Source organism: Lissotriton helveticus, chromosome 2_1, assembly GCF_964261635.1.
Source record: "Lissotriton helveticus chromosome 2_1, aLisHel1.1, whole genome shotgun sequence".
NCBI classification, from domain to species: domain Eukaryota; kingdom Metazoa; phylum Chordata; class Amphibia; order Caudata; family Salamandridae; genus Lissotriton; species Lissotriton helveticus.
This window is the reverse complement of record NC_136059.1, coordinates 990,733,329-990,752,260: the sequence shown is the minus strand read 5'-3', so window position 1 is coordinate 990,752,260 and position 18,932 is coordinate 990,733,329. Positions and strand designations below refer to the sequence as shown.

Here is an 18,932-nt window from a genome sequence, read left to right as displayed (position 1 = left end):
ACCAGGCCGATCGCTGGATGTTGAGCAAAAAAGCTCCAAAAAGTGACAAAGTCATAAAGCAAAAATTGACTGTGCCCAACCGCTCATCGCATCCGACCCATGCTCCATCACAGGCAACCTAAAACGTTGACTTTGTTCCGGTCCAGTGCGACCAGATGGCAGCGGTAGGTTGTGGATTTTTATTGTGCTGTGTCTTTTACTTATTTACTATTTTGGTGATAATAAATGCTTTACTCACCTGTCTCCTAAGTTGAGACCGACTTCTCATCTGCCAAGCTACCAAGGGTTGAGCAAGGATTAATTTATTGAGACTTGACTGGACCTTATTAGTGATTGTGGTAATACTACTAGCTGTGGATACCTACCTGCACCTACTAATAAACCACCTTCCTACAGGCAGTAACTGAAAATGTTAGGGTTGTTTCAGAAAACAAAGTACAATGGCATCTTTGTAGGCGAGTTTAGCTCAAGAAACCTATGCAATGCAGAGAATACCCGCCAAATTGCTTAACTAACCTCACACTTAATCATCTTCTTAGCCAAAGACCGTGAAAAAACCAAAACGCGCGGAATGACACAAGGAAGCTGCTACTGGTCACAAAGGGTTGAGTGCAGTTCCAATTTGATGATCCAAAGTGGTCTGGACAGGAAACATGAGGAAACAAACTATTGGTATTTGTTTGCAAAAATGTTTTGCTTCAAAAGGGGTACACTTCTGAGATAAAGGCAAAACTCCTTTTACATTGTCAAAGGTGGAGCGTCTGAGGAGAGGACTCACACAATAATGTACTACCGGACAAGAAGGTGAAATGGCCTTCTCTGGAGACTTGATGGGCTAGGCAGTAGTGCATAGTGAACGTATGCATGAACCCCAAAGTAGCAGCCTAACAGATGTCCACTAATGGAACATCGATGGCAGTGAAGACTCTGGTGGAATGACACTGTAGACACTTGGGGGGCAGCCATGGCATACCATATTTTTATGTTTAGGATGATCCACAATTGACATTATTCAGCTCTGCACTAGCTTTCCCTTCTTAGCACTGGGAAACCTCATGAAAATCTAATCGCCGACTTGGTACTTTTTTGTGCACTCAATGTAAAAACTCTTTGGGTCCAGCAGGTGAAGCCTCTCCACCTCAGAGGGATGCAAAAGAGAGAAAAAGGCAGTAAGGTTAACAGATTGACCCGCGTAAAAGGGTGACAAAATTGTTGGCAAAAATGAGCATGAGTACATAGCATCAATTTATGAGGAACGTTGGAGGTGTCTAAGGGTTGCACTGACAGCACCTGTGCCTCACTGGCAGCACCTGTGGCTCACTGACAGCACCTGTGGCTCACTGACAGCACCTGTAGCTCACTGACAGCACCTGTAGCTCACGGACAGCTCATTAGCAGAAGTTACAGGTGCTACACTCTCCCGGTCAAATATGGAGTCCCAATGGGGCCTGGCGCCGGACCTTTGTCAGAACTAGGTGTAGCAGGGGTGGGAAGGCATAGAAGTGTCCTTTGTCCCATTCCTGCTGGAACGCATCTCCAAAAGAGTGTTCTTGCTAAAAAAACTGCATGAATAAGCTCCGTGCCATGTCAGGATGTAGACACAACTCGTGATCTGCAACACACCATCTGCTCTGGAATTCAGGTACCCTGTCAAGTGGTTCAGGGAAGCTGCCCTGGTGCTCCAATCACCTCTCGAAGCTCAGAGCCTCTTGACACAGGACCCAGGACCATAACCACCAACTACTTGTTGCAGTACCACATGGTGGTGATGATGTCCGTGAGTTTATGCACCAGTCTCCCTTTGATGAATGTGAGGAATACTTTCAAAGAAAGACAAATGGACAACAACTCCATCAGACTGATATGGAGACGGCCCTCAGCTTGAAGCCAGAGTCCCCTGATCACTACCTGCATCAGATGACCTCCCAAACCAAGCAGGGATCAATCAGTCAGCTCTGGGTGGGCAAGAGATAGTTGCCGCTGGACCATCTGCATTCGAGAAGAAACCAGTGCAAATCTTGAGCCATCTCCTCGAGGACCTGGAAGTATCAGCCAGTATCCCTGGTGCGGGGTCCTTTGCAACTTCAAATTCCATTGAACAGCACATGTGTGCCCTTTGTTAGTGCAGACAAGGAGGATGCAGGAGGCTAAGAGGCCAAGAAGCCTCAGAGCTGATCTCACTATGATCCAGTATTGAGCCTGAAACATTGGGATCATAGCACAAATGTTCTGGACTTGCTGTTGAAGAAAACCTTTAAAGTCTAGTGTTGAGTAATGCTCAAATGAATTTGTTCCTTGATGAATGAATCAGGTGGGACTGCAGCACAAGTTACTTACCTTCGGTAACGACATATCCGTCAGAAACAGTAGTTAGTGTTAGATTCCTTACCTTAGAATATCCCCAGGCGTCAGGCTGGATCCGGAAAGTTTTCGTCAGCAGTACCCTTGCGCGTCGGTAGGCGTCGTCTGCGGCTCCGTGTCCGTCATCGGCGTCGTGATTGCCGGGATGACGTCGTCGGAGTACTTAGACGCCGCCCTTGCGCACTGACGTCAGTTCTGTACATAGCTTTCCAAGCTAGGAACGCAAAGCCATGATCGAAACCGACACTGGCGCCATGAAACTAGGGCCCTCAAAGGGAGATACCTTACCCCTAGATATCGGTTCGCAGAACGGGGAGGATGGGTGAGGCGGTAAGGAATCTAACACTAACTACTGTTTCTTACAGATATATTGTTACCAAAGGTAAGTAACTTGTGCATTTGAAAGAAACAGGTTAGTGTTAGATTCCTTACCTTAGAATAGATACCCCAGCAAAACCAATCCCGGTGGTGAGTCTGCGAACCAAGATCACACCAGAAAATCCTGGAGAACGGAACCCACGAAAAAGCCATCTCTCCGGACTTGGCTGTCCAGGCAGTAGTGCTTAGCAAACGTGTGCAGCGAGGCCCACGTAGCTGCTTGACAGATGTCCTGCAAGGGGACTCCCCAACCCAGGGCAGTAGTATCCGCCGTGGCCTGAGTGGAATGGGCGCGCAGCCCCACAGGAGGCTCCTTTTTCGCCAAGGAATAACAGTCCTTGATGCACAGCACGACCCACCGAGAGATGGTCCGCTTGGGCACCACCCGTCCCTTCTTAGCGCCCACGTAACCAACAACGAGCTGGTCGTCCACCCGTAACTGGCGTGTGCGGTCTGGATAGAAGGAGAGCGCATGTTTTGGGTCCAGACGGTGGAGCCTCTCTTCCTCTTTCGAGGGATGCGGAAGCGGAAAGAAGGTGGGCAAGGTGATGGACTGCCCGATATGAAAGGCTGTGACCACTTTGGGCAGGAAAGAAGGACAAGTTCTCAGAACAACTTCGTCTGGATGGACAGAGAGGAAAGGAGGTTTAGAAGATAGAGCAGGGAGCTCACTCACTCTCCTGGCAGATGTGATGGCAACCAGGAATGCAGTCATAAGGGTCAGAAGACGAAGAGGACAGTTATGAAGTGGCTCAAAGGGAGCGCACAACAGATAAGTCAGTACAAGGTTCAAGACCCACTGAGGCATCACAAAGGGGACAGGAGGAAACGTGTGTGATGCCTTTCAAGAATCTATTTACAACAGGGGACTTGAAAAGAGAAGGCTGATCAGGAAGCCGTAAGAAGGCTTAAATGGCTGAGAGGTAGCCTTTGATAGTGCCCAGAGCAGAGCCCTGCTGGGCAAGAGAAAGAAGGAGGAGGAGAACCTCTGAAAGGGGGGCAGAGAGTGGATCCACAGCCTTTGCTGTGCACCATGCCACAAATTTGTCCCACCTGCAGGCGTATAACGAGTTTGTGGAGGGACGCCTGGCTGCCAGAATCACATCACAGACTTAAGGAAGCAAGTCAAATGGCCTCAACTGTCGCCGCTCAATCTCCACGCATGTAGGTGGAGACTGGATAGGTTCGGGTGGAGGACCGTCCCCTGCTGCAGCGACAGAAGGTACTCCTGAAGAGGCAGACAAATCGGGGGATCGACTGACATGTTGAGTAGCTCGGGATACCAGTATCTTCGTGCCTAGTCCGGAGCCACATGGATGACTTGGGCCCGGTCTCGCCTGATCTTCTTCAGCACTCTGGGCAGAAGAGGTATAGGCGGAAAGGCAGACCGCATCTCCACTCGCGACGAAAAGCGTCGCCGAGCGAGCGTCGCCTTGGAAATTCCAACGTGCAGAACTGATGACATTGCCTGGTCTCTTAGATGGCGAATAGATATAACCAAGGCTCTCCCCACTTCTGAAAGAGACCTTGCGCCACGTCCGAGTTCAGACGCCATTCGTGATCCATCATGCACCGACGGATGAGTTTGTCCGCCCTGGCGTTCAGGGAACCTGCCAGGTGTTGAACCACCAGGGTGACGCCCTGGTGTTCCAGCCATGTCCAGAGGCGCAGAGCCTCCTGACAAAGGGTCCACAACCTCACCCCGCCCTGTTTTTTACAGTGGCACATGGCGGTGGTGTTGTCCGTGAACACCTGTACTACACTTCCCCGGACAGAGGGAAGGAATGCCTTCAGTGCAAGTCGGATCGCCCGCAGTTCCAGAAGGTTGATATAGAACCGGGACTCCGCCGGAGACCAGTGGCCTCTAATCTCCGCCTCTCCCATGTGGCCCCCCCCATCCCAGGAGGGACACATCCGTCACCACTACGTGCTCCAGTTGGGGTAGGGAGAGGGATCTGCCACTGACCCAATCACGGTCGGTGAGCCACCACTGCAACTGACTCGCAGTGCCCTCCGAGATCAGGACGTGGCCGGACAGGTTGCCCTGGTGCTGTGCCCACTGAAACTTCAGGTCCCACTGCAGAGCCCACATTCGCCACCTGGCGTGATGCACCAGAAGGATGCAGGAGGCCATCAGCCCCAGGAACCGCAGCGTCAACCGGCCCGAAATTCGGGATAAAGGCTGAAAGAACGGAATCAGAGCCTGAATATCCCCAACCCGCTGTTCGGGGGGATAAACCCGAAACTGCTTTGAGTCCAGAACCGCTCTGATGAAAAGGAGCTTCTGAGAGGGGCACAGGTGCGACTTCGGCACGTTGATGGAGAACCCCAGCGAGTGCAGGAGGTCGGCCGTAGTCCGGAGGTGGGAGACGACTGTCTGGGGCGAGCCCGCCTTCAACAACCAGTCGTCGAGATAGGGGAAGACTGAAATCCCTGATCTGCGCTGATAAGCTGCGACCACTGTCATCACTTTCGTGAACACTCGATGGGCGCTGGTAAGGCCGAAGGGGAGCACAGTAAAGTGAAAGTGCTCATGGCCTACCGTGAACCGCAGGTAGCGCCGGTGGGCCGGCAGGACCGGGATGTGGAAATTGTGCGTCCAGCAAGTCCAACGCTACCATCCAGTCTCCAGGGTCTAGGGCAGCTAAGACCTGAGCCAAAGTCAACATCTTGAACTTTTCCTTCCGGAGCAAGCCGTTTATGCTCCGAAGGTCCAAGATAGGGCGTAGGCCTCTTTTGCCCTTCGTGGGTACCAGAAAGTAGTGGGAGTAGCAACCACGTCCTACTTCTGGCTCATGAACCCACTCGATGGCCCCCATGGCCAAGAGGGCCATAACTTCCTCCTGTAGAAGTTGCAAGTGATCCCCCGACATGCGGTGGTACTGCGGTGGCATGGCTGGAGGGGTCGCCTCAAAGGGGAGGGAGTAGCCCCTTTGGACGATTTGCAGCACCCAACTGTACAACGTGATGGAGCGCCAGTGGAGGAGGTGATGGCGGACCCTGACCCCCCCTGGCGTTGAATGGGCCTGAAAGCTCGGACTAGGAAGGCTGTGAGGTAGATGCTGCGGGAGCGGATGTGGACTGACCTTGCCGTTGTCCCCCGGCACTGCCACGGTGGTTACCACTTCCGGGACCGCATTGAGGCTGGTTCTGCGGCCTGTGGCTGGCAGGACGTGTGGGGGTGCCCCTTCTTGGCCACGAAAGGGGCAAAAAGCAGAAGTTTGCTGGCACTTGCCAGACAGGCCCAAGGACTTGGCCGTAGCCCTGGAGTCTTGAAACGCTCAAGTACACTGTCTACTTTGACGCCAAAGAGGCGACGGCCATCGAAGGGCATGTCCATGAGCGTGGCCTGGATATCGCCCGAGAAATTGGCAGACCTCAGCCAGGCGTGGCGGCGAACATCCACCGTCGTGGAAATCACCCTTCCCAGCGAGTCTGTGGTATCCAGTCCACACCTGATGGAATAACGTGCCGCATCCCACCCTTCCGCAAGGGCTTGGCGAGCGGGGCCCGGGCCTCCTCCGGGCACTGGGGCAGCACGTCCGCAACCGTGTCCCACAAAGACTGAGTATAATGGCCCAAAAGGCAAGCGGTGTTGATAGACCGCAACCCAAAACTCAATGAGGAGAACAGTTTCTTCCCAAACTGATCAAACGGATTAGTTCCTTACCTGTAATCCTAGTTCTCATCCAGGGGTATACTCATCAAAGTCATAATCTATGAATAATCCCCGCCCATGTGCGGGATCCCGGAGGGAGCATATAGAAAATACATATATATACATATATATGCATATGTGAAAACATATACATGCAGCCTAAAATATTTCCAAAATGGCAAAGATGCTGAAATTACATAGGTTTGCATAGTAGCAGCTATACTCTCCCAACCCCCAAGGAAGAAAGAGAGCAGTAAACATTTGCCATACAACAATGCTTTATTGCCATAGAAAACTCTGTAATTGCAGGCATTTGCCAGAAGGCTGCAGCAGAGTATGGCATTTGCCAGTAGGCTGCAGCAGAGTATAAAGAAACAAATAAAACGGAGACCTTGCCTTTAAGGCATTAGAGTAGGGGTACCGTGCCTTTAAAACCTGAAGGCGACCCCCTGCTCCCATGATGCACAACAGGTGGCAGTTAGGTCAGTTCTTTTTAGAGGTGCACAAACACCTGAGTAAATCCGTAAGTAACATACCATAACTTTGCAGTAATGCTCGTCCGGGGAGGTGGGTGGGTCGCTTATGACTTTGAGGAGTATACCCCTGGATGAGAACTAGGATTACAGGTAAGTAACTAATCCTTCTCATCCAGGGGATACTCATCAATAGTCATAATCTATGAATAGATTAGCAAGCCCATACCCAAAGTCTCGCGGACGGGCAATGAAGTATACAGCAAAAGCATGAATCAACATCACATTTATAATGCAGTTATGCAAACAAATTCCTCAAAGAGGCCTGTCCCACTTGGGCATCGGCCTGTGCATCTGAATCTAGGCAATAATGGCGGGTAAAGGTATGTACTGAACGCCATGTAGCTGCCTTACAAATCTCAGGTAAGTACGATGTTGAGCTCCCAGGGAGGAGAGGGGGACCTCACTGGTGGAAACCCTTTCTCCAAGAAATCTTTGACCACAGGCATGAGGAAAAATGAGGTCTGAGAAGGAGACTTCCTATAGGCTGTAATTGCCGCTAAGTGAACCCTGATCGAGGGGTACTTCAGGCCTGACCGTGCCAAATGCAAGAAGTAGGGGAGAATCACCTGCTCCTGACCGTGGATTGGATCAAGAGAGTTGTCCATACACCAAATGTAAAATCTCTTCCACTTGAAAGCATAAGTGGAGGGCCTCTTTGCCTCTTTACGAATGTTCATGCAGTCAGCTGAAAGGTCTAGGTGGCCATATTGGATGACCTCAGGAGCGATGCCGTCAATCGAAGGGAAGGAAGGTTGGGGTGAAACACCCTCCCCTCGTCCTTGGTCAGCAAGTCTGGGCGGCAGGGCAGTCTCCGGTGAGGAACCTCCGACAGCTGGAGGAGATCCGGGTACCACCACTGGGTGGCTACTCCGGCGCTATCAGGATCATTCTGGTGATGGTCCTGTAGAATTGTTGTATCACCGCCGAGATCAGAGGCAGGGGAGGAAAAGCGTACAGCAATGTCTGAGACCAGCTGATCAAAAGTGCATTCCCCCGTAATCCCTGCTGGGGGAATCTGGACGCGAAGACGGGGCATTTTGCGTTTGCCGCGTCTGCGAATAGATCTATGTCTGGTACGCCCCATTGTCGAAACACCTCCTGCGCAACCTCTTCGTTGAGGACCCAGTTGTGCGCTTCTACGAAGTCTCTGCTTAGGCCGTCCGCCTGAACATTCAGGATTCATGGCGGGTGAACTGCCACGATGGAGAGACCTCTCACCAGAAGCAAGCGCCAAATGGATTGAGCTTCCAGAGACAGAACTTGTGACCTTGTGCCTCCCTGCTTGTTCAGATAGAACATCGTTGTGTTGTCCGTTTGAACTTGAATGTGGTTGGTGCGCAGAGACGGGTAGAGGGAATTGAGCGCCAGATAGACAGCCCGGAGCTCCAAGAAGTTGATGTGGTAGCTTCTTTCTACTTCGGACTAGAGACCTTGTACCTGAAGCTGGTCCATATGAGCACCCCAGCCGTGCATTGAGGCATCGGTGACCACTGTCAGCGATGGAGGCAACTGATGAAATGGGACTCCCTGCAGAAGATGAGAACGTTTCATCCACCATCTGATGGAGTCTCTGGCAACTTGGTGGAGAGAAACACGATCTTCCCAGTGGCCTGACCTCTGAGACCATTGGTCCTCGAGAGCCTGCTGCAGAGGCCTCTTGTGAAGGCGTGCATTGGGCACAATGTAGATGCACGAGGCCATTAATCCCAGTAATGATGACACTTGCCTGGCTGTGGGGCTTTGGGTGTCTAGCAGGGTGCGGCACTTCAGAAGCATGGATGACAACCTCTCCTCCGAAGGACACACGCTTGCCTCTGCGGAGTCCAGGGAGGCGCCCATATAGTGTATTCGTTGGGTGGGATGGAGTACTGACTTCTTGTAGTTCACCTGCAACCCCAAGGAATGCATCAGGTTGAGACAGTAAGAGAGATGGCTCTGAAGCAGAAAAGGTCTAGGAGCTTTTCAGGAGCCAGTCAACTAGGTAGGGATAGACGAAGATCTTCCGCCTGCGGAGGAAGGCAGCCATCACCGCCATGCACTTGTAGAATATCCGTGGGGCGGATTTGAGGCCGAACGGTAGCACTCAACACTGGTAGTGGTGACGTTCTATCTGAAACCTGTGAAACTTCCGATGCTTTACTGAGACAGGTATATGAAAGTAAGCGTCCTGCAGGTCGATGGCACACGTCCAGTCTCCCTGGTGAAGGTGTGGAAAGATCTGGTGCAGGGCTAGCATACGAAATTTTTCTTTTCTGATAAACCTGATCAGCAGACGTAGGTCGAGGATAGGTCTGTACTATTTGGCTACTCCTCGTTTTTGGACTAGAAAGTAGCGGGAGTATACTCTCTGATTTCTTCGCATGGGAGGGACCTCCTCTACAGACTTTTTCATGAGAAGGATACAAACTTTGCCCTTCAACAGCTGACTTTGAATTCGAGGAAGGCGCTTGAGTTGTGGGGACACTTGCGGAGGAGGAGACTTGAACCTCAGCAAGTAACCATGCTGCACAATACTCAGCACCCATTTGTCCTTTGTTAAGGTTTTCAACTCTTCCGGGTGACTCGCTACACTCCCTCCCACCAGAGTGGCGAACGGTTGAGTAGGAAGCAACGACTCAAGGTTTGGGAGGCTGCTTGGAGGTGGACTGTTGTTTATTGTTATTGCCTCTACAACGGCGTCTCTGCTGGAACTGAGATCTTTGCTACGTTTGGGAGGACCACTGAGGGGCTTGAACCCTCTGTTGGTAAGACCGCTTGTCGCCCTGACGGAAGCGCTTCTTAAACTCCTTGCGTTTCTCCAGACCCACAGCCTTAACAGTGTCCATCTCAGCCTTCATCTCGGTCATTTCGTCGTCAGCGTGGGCCCCAAACAGAGATGAGCCATTAAAAGGGAGGTTTAGTATCTTCTTCTGAGCATCAGGCTTGAGGCCTGTGAGGCGCAGCCAAGCCGAGCGTCGTGAGCAGACTCCATGGGAGTAGCCATGAGCGGCGAGGTCGGAAGCATCCGATGCAGCACTTATTACTTGGTTGGCTACGAGCCCTCCCCTTCCTGTAGGATTTCGGTGAAATCCTGCCGGTCTTCTTTGGGAAGCTTCTCGGTGAAACGAGTGAGAGAGTCCCACAGAGATCTGTCGTATCTCCCGAGAAGGGCAGAGGCACTGGCAACCTTCATGTATGACGCCGAAGTGCTGCACATCTTCCTCCCAAACGAGTCCATTTGCCTACTATCCTTCTCAGGGGGCACCGAAGATGAGGTGGAAGCGGAGTGGGATTTCATGACTGCCGCCGCGATGACCGAATCAGCTGGTGAATCAGTCCTGAGGAACAAGGCTGAGGAACAAGGCTCTGCTGGAGCCTTGTATTTTTTGGCAATTCTGGAGGGTACAGAACCCACCGTCGCATGAGTAGGAGAGGTGGCCATAGCCGGTTCCAGGAATCCGGGCACCAGAGGTAGCAGCGGTCTGGGAGCTGTCCGGTGATGCAGGGTATCAAAGATGATTGACGTGGGAACCACCGGGGTATGCAAAGAGATGTTAAGTTTCTTTGCCCCCCTACCCAGAACATGTGTAAATGTAGAAATGTCATCTATGGGTGAAACCCGTGAAGGCGGTGTGGAGGAGAAGGTCGGAGAGTAGTCCCGGACCATAGATCTTGTAGACGAAGACCATGTAGGAGATCTTGTGCGCCTTCTCTTATGGGGCGTGTCGCGATGGTGGCTGTGCCGACCCCTGGATCTAGACCGATGTCTGCAAGGCGATCTTGGCCTGGAGGTTGATCTTGGCCTGGAGGCTGATCTTGGCCTGGCAGGAGATGGCGAGTACGTGCGGGAGTAATCCGAGCCCGGACTACTGCGACCACCAGATACAGCACCTTGTGGACAGCGAGGAGGCAAACTGCGGGATTTCCCCTCTGCAGATTTTGGGGAGACTTCTGGAGAGATCTCCACAATATGCAGCCCAGGAGACGATGACCGGTCCCCCGAGGATGCTCTGGACCTGGCATCTGACTGCCTCGGGGACTCCGCAATGCCTGTGACCTCTTCTCTCGACGTCGAGTGCTTCGACATCGATGATGTCTGAGTGACCATCAGCGTTGAGCGAGGTCTCAATTGTCTTGACTTCGATCGTCCATGACGTGGTGACCTCGACGGCGACCTTCGGCGTCGAGTTGGTGATCTCGACGTTGATCTGCTATGACGTCGTGTCGACGGCGATTTTCCACGATGTCGTGTCGACGGCGAACTTCCACGACGTCGAGTCGACAGCGACCCTCCATGGCGCCGGGTCGACGTCGATCTCCTCGACGTTGAGTGGTGGGATCTCAACAATCCTCTCTATGGCGGCACGCCAGCCGGCGGCGGCATGTCAGCCGTCAGTACTCTCGACGCTGTCCCCCTCGAGGGCAGCTGAGAGTGTCTCGACATCGACGGAAGCCTCGGCGGAGACTTTGTCCTGTCAGCAGCCACAGACTTCGAGCCCGAAGTGTGGTGCCTTGACGCAGACTTACTTGGATGCGGCGGAGACGCTCAATGTCACAATGGTGTTCCTGAAGAGCGTCTGGTCATCTTCGACGGCGACACCAACGTCGACTGTGAATCTCTTCTCCCCTTCCTCTTCTTGGGGTCAGGAGAAGTGGAATGTCGCCGTTTTTGGCCTTGCTTGTTGGAAGACGATGTCCTGGGGCCTCCATGGCCACCCACCTGATGATTCTAGTCCTTTTCCAGCATAGCATGGAGTTTTATCCGTTCTCTGTCGCGCAAGGTTTGCCTAGAGAACTTCTGACAATGGTGGCAAGTCAGGATTGTGTGTAGATGGAAGGCACACAATACACACCGAGTGTGGATCTGCCAGTGCCATTTTCTTGTCACAGGAAGGACACTTCCTGAATAAAGCTGGCATTCTGACTGGAATAAATCAGTGGAAGCTCACAAAAACAGTAGCAGAAGCCTTTATAAACCAGAAAATGTCGAATTTTCTGAAAAATTCTCTTCAAAAAACAGTTTTATAAAAAAAAACTGAAGAGCTCAAGCTCCAGGATCCTCTCAGAAGGCTGAAACTGGGGCTGACGCCGTCCTCGGACTGACACCATGGGAGTCGTAAGGTCAACTGGCGTCGAACGGGATCCAGGCACGGATCCCACGGGGGCCGGTGGCGTCGGGACCAAAGTCGACAACGGCGCCAGGGCCGAAGCACCCGACGGCTCCGGGGCCGGAGCCACCGGCCCGCCAATGCCCCAAGTTGGGTCTGGGCCCGAAGGTGCGCCGGCAGGCCTCAATGGAGGGAAGTGAGTCCTCATGGCAATGAGGAAATCACGGATCTCCTCCGGCGTCGCTCGCAGGCCAGAGACCGGAGGGTATGGGCCTGGAGGCGGCGCCAGGGGCTCTGACAGAGCCGCGCGGGCGGTGTCACCCAAACCCTCAGCCGCGTCGCGCGAGCGGTGATGCGAGTCTGAAGAGCGATGTCGCCTCTTTGACGACTTCTTGGAGTGCATCGACTTACCGGGGGACTTGGAACACGATGAGTGCTGGCGATGACTCGACAAGCGACGACTGCGGCTCCGCGACCGGTCCCTCGATCGACCGGGACCTCGATCGGCGCGGAGGAAACTGCCGGATCTCGAGGTGCTTGCGGGACCGCTCCAGCTTAGCTTTCAAAGTCAAGGCCCGGCAGTCGGGCAACGACTTATTGTCGTGGTCGGCCCGCGGCAGTAGAGACACCGATGGTGGGGTCGGTCACCAACATCAGGCGGTGACAGGCGTCGCACGGCTTAAAGCCAGACATCCGTACGGCACCAGGTGTCGAAGTCGACTTGAAAAAGAGATCCAAAATAGATCAAAAAGTTAGTCAAAAAATGACTAAGAGTACTGCTCTTCCTGGATCTGCGCTAGCTGGCATGGCAAAAAGAAGAACTGACGTCAGCGCGCGAGAGCGGCGTGTAAGTACTCCGATGACGTCATCCCGGCGATCACGAGGCCGACGACGGATGCGGAGCCGCAGACGACGCCTACCGACGCGCAAGGGTACTGCTGACAAAAACTTTACAGATCCAGCCGGACGCTTAGAGATATTCTAAGGTAAGGAATCTAACACAAACCTGTTTCTTTCAGATACTCGTTAACAGTAAACCGCCACAATGTCAAGAGGATCACTGCTGTCCATAGGTGGTCTGTGAACGAGTGTTGCAAGGGGGCTTCAACAGTCAGTCATCGAGGTGAGGGAATACTGACATTCTCATCGTCCTAAGATGGGCCAAGACTACCACCATGACTTCTGTGAACACCCAAGAGGCTGTGGCGAGGTTAGTGCCCCTGAGCCAACTGAAAATGCTCCTGGCCTACCTTGAGCACCATAAAACGCCTGTGAGGGGGCAGGACAGGCATCCAGCAGGACCAATGACACCATGCAGTCACCTAGGTTGAGAGAAGGCAGGATCATGGCCTGTGTGAATATTATGTGTTTGTCCTAATGCAGGAAGACATTCAGAGGTCCCCCATCCTTCTTCAGAATGATGAAAGCGTGAGAGTAACAACCCCTCTCCTCTTTGCGATTCCAGACCTTGCTTGATGGCACCTTTGAAGAGCAACTGCTGCACCTCTTGTAACAGCATGGGTCAGACAGGGAGGAATACTAAGCAGAATAGAAAAAAAAGACAGGGTATAGCCCTATTTGAATTATTTCCAAGCCCCATCTCTTGGACTTGATGAATCGCAAATCTGGGGGAAATGTTGAATCGTCTGAGACAAAGAGTCCCTACGAATCTCCAGTACTGCTGGCAAGATCTCGCTGGCCTCATCTTTCAGGACATGAGTGTAATGACCTAGCAAACATACTGCATTTACAAAAAGCAATGCTAGCCTGCAAGAAGAAAATGCATGCTTGCCAAAAGTCTTAATTCTCTTGGATTCCCTGTCTGGAGGAGTGGTTGGAAAGGAGTTAGGATCTTCCTTACTGATTGAGGCCTGCACAAAAGGCTCTCTGGGGTGGGTGCATGGATAGAACATCCGGGTCACCAGGCACCATTCTGTGACATCCTGTCACCTGCATATTCCCAGGTGGGTAAGAACCAGGCTTCGAACAAGTTTGCGTGAAAGTGTCAGTGAGATCACTGTTAAAGGGAAGCAAGGGCTCATAAGTGGCTGACTCAGATTTTAAGTTCTCTGTAAGAACACTGTTTTGGTCTCAACCCAGGGTAGATGTAACTAGTGCCCCAGCTGCCCTCAGCACACAAAGCACTAGCTTCCGTTGGTCGCTAAAGTGGAGAATCAAGCTGTTTCAGGTGAGGTGTCAAGCCCACGGGTCTTGCATTCTGTCAATTAATGTATAAGGCCTCTTCAATATGGTAAAAGGAAGCAAGCCATCTCAATCACCATCATCACCACCATCACCATGTTGGGGTAACCCCTGCTCTGGCAATAAGAAAATGGAGGATCTGATCACAAGTGCAACATGGCAGCGACATAAGGTTATAGTTAGGTAGCATGATAACTGGAGGTGCTTTTGTGATTTGTTAGCCTGATATTGGTAGGTCTTGAGCCAAAGTCAGTTTGTGATTAGAGAGTGGCGCTAGTACCGGGTCTTCTTCCAGTACCGTCAACACTGGCATCAGTTTAGTCAGGACAAGCGAGGATCTCGGGCCTGGAGTAGAAGTCTATAGCAGAATTGATGTGGGACCTAGCGGGACAGATGGCACCAGGGTTAGACCCGCTGGCAGTAACAAGACTGTGGGTCCCTGTGGTTTCAAGAAAGCCTAATGCGTAATCGGGAGCAGGAAGTGAACCGAATATTTGCAGCATGACCTACTTGAAGGACTCAATCTGCTGCAGGATTAAGGATATCCAAGGAAATTCGAAGTGAGTTGGAACCAACTGAGAAATTGCTTCTTGGGCTGGAGACCTCATAGGGGTGCGACTAATATCTTGGCACCCTCGTGCCTTCTTTTTGGAGTCAGAGTGGCGGAAGGGGATCAATCCTCACTTTGCTTTCTAATGCTTGGATTTATCAGATAATTTAGGGCACAAAGTTTAGCAGTCGTGGGCACAGCCGCGGGACTGGGCCATGACAGTCACTTGGGTCTGGAGCAGGACCTATGGAACAACTGTGACTTCTTGTGTTAAGCAACATAACACTTCACCTCCCGGTCTCGGATCATGTTCAGGTGCAGGAAGGTACACTTTTCACATGACTTAAGAGTCGTTGCTCTGCCCATACACCAAAAACCATCTTGTGCGGGTCTGTGACCGACATCTACTTCCTGCATGGCTTGAAACCTGTTGGTTTGGGAGAAGGACATTGTTCCCTAGCACACTGGTAGAATTGTTTTTGAAGTCATCGGAAAACTGACAAAGTTGGGAGTGGCGCTTCATATCCATGTTGGAAGGGGCAGAAAGGAAGGACTGAAAACAGAGCTTATATGTGACACTGCTGTCACTGCCAGGGCGGAATGGAGCTAGCGCAAAGCTCTGCCGTGCAGTGCGAGGGAGCACTGCTATAATGTCTGTATTGAGACTGGCACCTAGGATGTACTCCAAGGAAAAGACTCTGCGGTTAGAAGTATCCATCAGAAAAATAACCTTTAACGATGCCCACTGCAAAGCTTACCTTGGCCTGTGATAATACAAACATTTAGACATCAGTTAACTTGGCCTGTAGAGTATCAACTTGATGGTTACCACACTGGGCCACAAACTTTGCCTAACGACCCGAATATATGGATTTTGTGAATGGTCGGTTAGCTGCAAGAATAACATCCACTATGTCTAAGGGTAAATCAAAAACACTTGCTTCCACTCAATCTACATACGTAGAGTTGTAGGATGTAGATATTTAAGTGCAGGACCCTGTCAAAGAACTTTGCTGACACTTACCTGGGCGACCTGGGAGTACCGGGGGAGAGCCAGGGAGCAGCGCTCTTCTCCCGTCGTGGGCAGCAGCCTTCCAGCGCCATTCTGACCCTCACAGCCCTACGAGGACCGGGGACTACATCCCCCAGCGGCCCCACTGCGACCGGAAGTCGCGCACGCCCAGTCCCGCCCCCGGAGGTGCTCTTAGTGCACCGAGAGCCCCGGGGGAGCAGGGAACTTTGCTGACACTTACCTGGGCGACCTGGGAGTACCGGGGGAGAGCCAGGGAGCAGCGCTCTTCTACCGTCGTGGGCAGCAGCCTTCCAGCGCCATTCTGACCCTCACTGCCCTACGAGGACCGGGGACTACATCCCCCAGCGGCCCCACTGCGACCGGAAGTCGCGCACGCCCAGTCCCGCCCCCGGAGGTGCTCTTAGTGCACCGAGAGCCCCCACGTCGCGGGACGCGCGCGGGACTGCGCCGGGCTAAGCCCGGGCAAAGGGCGGGCCCTCTGTGGTCCTCAGAGGCCTGAGGAGGCCGGGACGGGCCACCCCACTTTGTTCCATCACAGAGGGAGGTATCGTGCTTCAATTTTATTTGACTTATATTTTGCCTTTCTTTAAACTATTATAAACACGATGTCTATATGGGAAGAACTCAACGCCCTGTGTGGTACAAAGTACGTCCCTGATTCTATAACCTCCCCAACTGTGGATTCTTTCTGTCTCAAAGCAAATGGCCCTGCTGATATAGCTTACAACCAAGTAAATGCTGCGCCCCTGGGTTCCTACAATAGATGGAAGCATGACATTGAAACTAACTTTGGGAACAATACAAGTAAACAAATACTGTGCACCAATGTTATACCATCACCTGCTAATCCAATAGCATTTATCGAGGACCCGGCCGCGGACAAACTAGAGGATCCTCTTTTGTCTCTAAATACGACTTTACTGGCCAAAATTGAGCAACTGCTGATTGCTACCATCTCTCCCTTGGTCACAAAAATGAATGATTTAGGGGAAAGGCTGACCAATATTGAGTCAGTAATAAGAAAGCACCCGCTTCCAGCTACTATTATGGCCACACGCGTCTGCCCTAACCCTACCATCGCCCCCGAAATGTATAAATCTGGCAAGGACGCTACCCAAATACAGCCATCATGCACACCTACTCTAATAGACCCCAAAGTATTTGTCAAACCTGCACCAAAAACCCATATAGTGGCTAGATCCGCCTTGGCAAGAATGCCACATATCAACCTGCCCCCTGAGGCCGCCCCTTATGTGTCTGTCCTCTCTGGGGTTCCTGCCCTCACCCAGGGAACACGCGAATCCCAGCAGGATCTGCTAAATAAAGCCATCTATTGGCTAAAAAAGAATAGACCCTTGCCGACGGGGGTATCTTGAGTGTCAGGAGGGTGGGATGGTTAGGGACGCTGCCCAAATGCACTGCTGGGGATCTGGTACTAATTAAATTTAAAAACACCAATGTTGCCCCCTTTTTACGAGTTTGTACCCCCAAAGAAAGACAAGGCACAATTCGCATTTGGGATCTGTATGATTTTTACCCGAGCTCCCCTCACATTACATAGGACTAACTTCTAAGCTTTTAATGGTAACTGAATCTTGCACAATCGCAGTACAGTCTAATCTGCACATAATGTTCTTTTGCACTTTTCATTCTAACCCCAGAAAACTTTACTTGAAACCTCTCCTAAATCGCTGGGGTATAAGAAATTGCAGGCTAGCTTTCTCAAGATTGTTAAGACTTGAAGATGAGCATGTGATCTTTGCGGTATCTTGTTTTTTTTTAAGAACTGTCATAAAGTTGCGGAAATCCATGTGGTAAAGCATCCCTCTTGTGGGTCCTATCCTGCTCTTCGTTTCAGTCACCAGATATTGCACTTTAAAATGTTTAGCATCTGAAATTCTTTTACTTGTCCGACTATCACACTTGTTTTTATCTTGTATGTGCATATGTAAGTATATATTAATTGTGATTATGACTTGATATATGTGCTGTGCTTTTATGATTTTATATGAAAATCGAATAAAGCTATATTTACTTACTTACTTACCTGTCAAAGAAATTAAGAGATCAGAGGGTATATGTGCAGGTTCAACAGAGGCAGGAGTGGTAGCTGTGGGAAGGCATACAGGAGAAGTGCATCCCACTAGAGATCAAATTCACCCCCCAGGGAGCCTCCTGTTGGAAACTCCAATTCACAGTAATCATGCCGCTGCACTTTCACTGTTGTCCCGAAAGGATCAAACCAAGGACCGTCCCAATGGGCAAAGATGCCATTCATGGAAGTCTGTCTAGCTCATCTGCCCTGGCATTCATTAACCCACCCCCTTATGGTTGGCTACTAAGGAGATCTCCTGAAGGTCCAAAGGTGCAGTGCCTCATTACACAGAGTCAATGACCCCATATTGCCCTGCTTGTTGCAATACCACATGGTGGTTATTTTGTCTACAAAAACCTTAATTGGTCTCCCCTTAATGGAAAGTGTTCAGAGTCAACTGAATGGGGCAGAGCTTTAGAAGTTTTATATGGAGCTTCCGCACCATTGGAGATCAAAGGGTCCTGATCCCCACTTCTTCCAAAACGCCTTTCCAAACCGGAGACAATGCATCTATTCCCACTGTGAGCTCTGGGTGCGGTGAGGACACAGCCTGCCAAGGAACATGAGGGTGTCCGCCTGCCATCACTGAAAGTCCGAGACTCTCTCCATCAAAATGGGGATGTAGTCAAAAAGACAACCCCAGTTTTAAGCTCACAGGTGCTGGAAATTCCACTGCACTGCTTGCACATGCCAGAAGGCACATGAGACCAGTAGAATGATTGAGGTCATTCCCAAGAAGCCTCAAAACTGCCTGATCTGGAACCCAATATAGTTTCTGCAGTGGTGGAAAAGCCTTGAACAAAACTGCATTAAGGACAGCCCCTATGAAGGGAATGCGCTCTAAGGCTCCTGTGGCTAAAAGGGACTGAACTTCATGTAGACTGATGTCAGCATGATCCACTCTAGTTTGAGTGAAAAGGTGTAGGATCGGTGGAGGCAATGATGTGAATGGTGTGGCGTGAACTCTTTGAACAATGGGCAACATCCACAGATCCAATGTAATTGTATGCTTGACAGGCAGGAAAAAAAAAA

General features: G+C 51.3%; 1 protein-coding gene across 1 annotated transcript in view; it reads right to left on the bottom strand.

The window, feature by feature from the left end:
• SMC5 (structural maintenance of chromosomes 5) overlaps positions 1-18,932 on the bottom strand; it is a 699,122-nt gene that overhangs the window by 165,637 nt on the left and 514,553 nt on the right. The window lies entirely within an intron of this gene.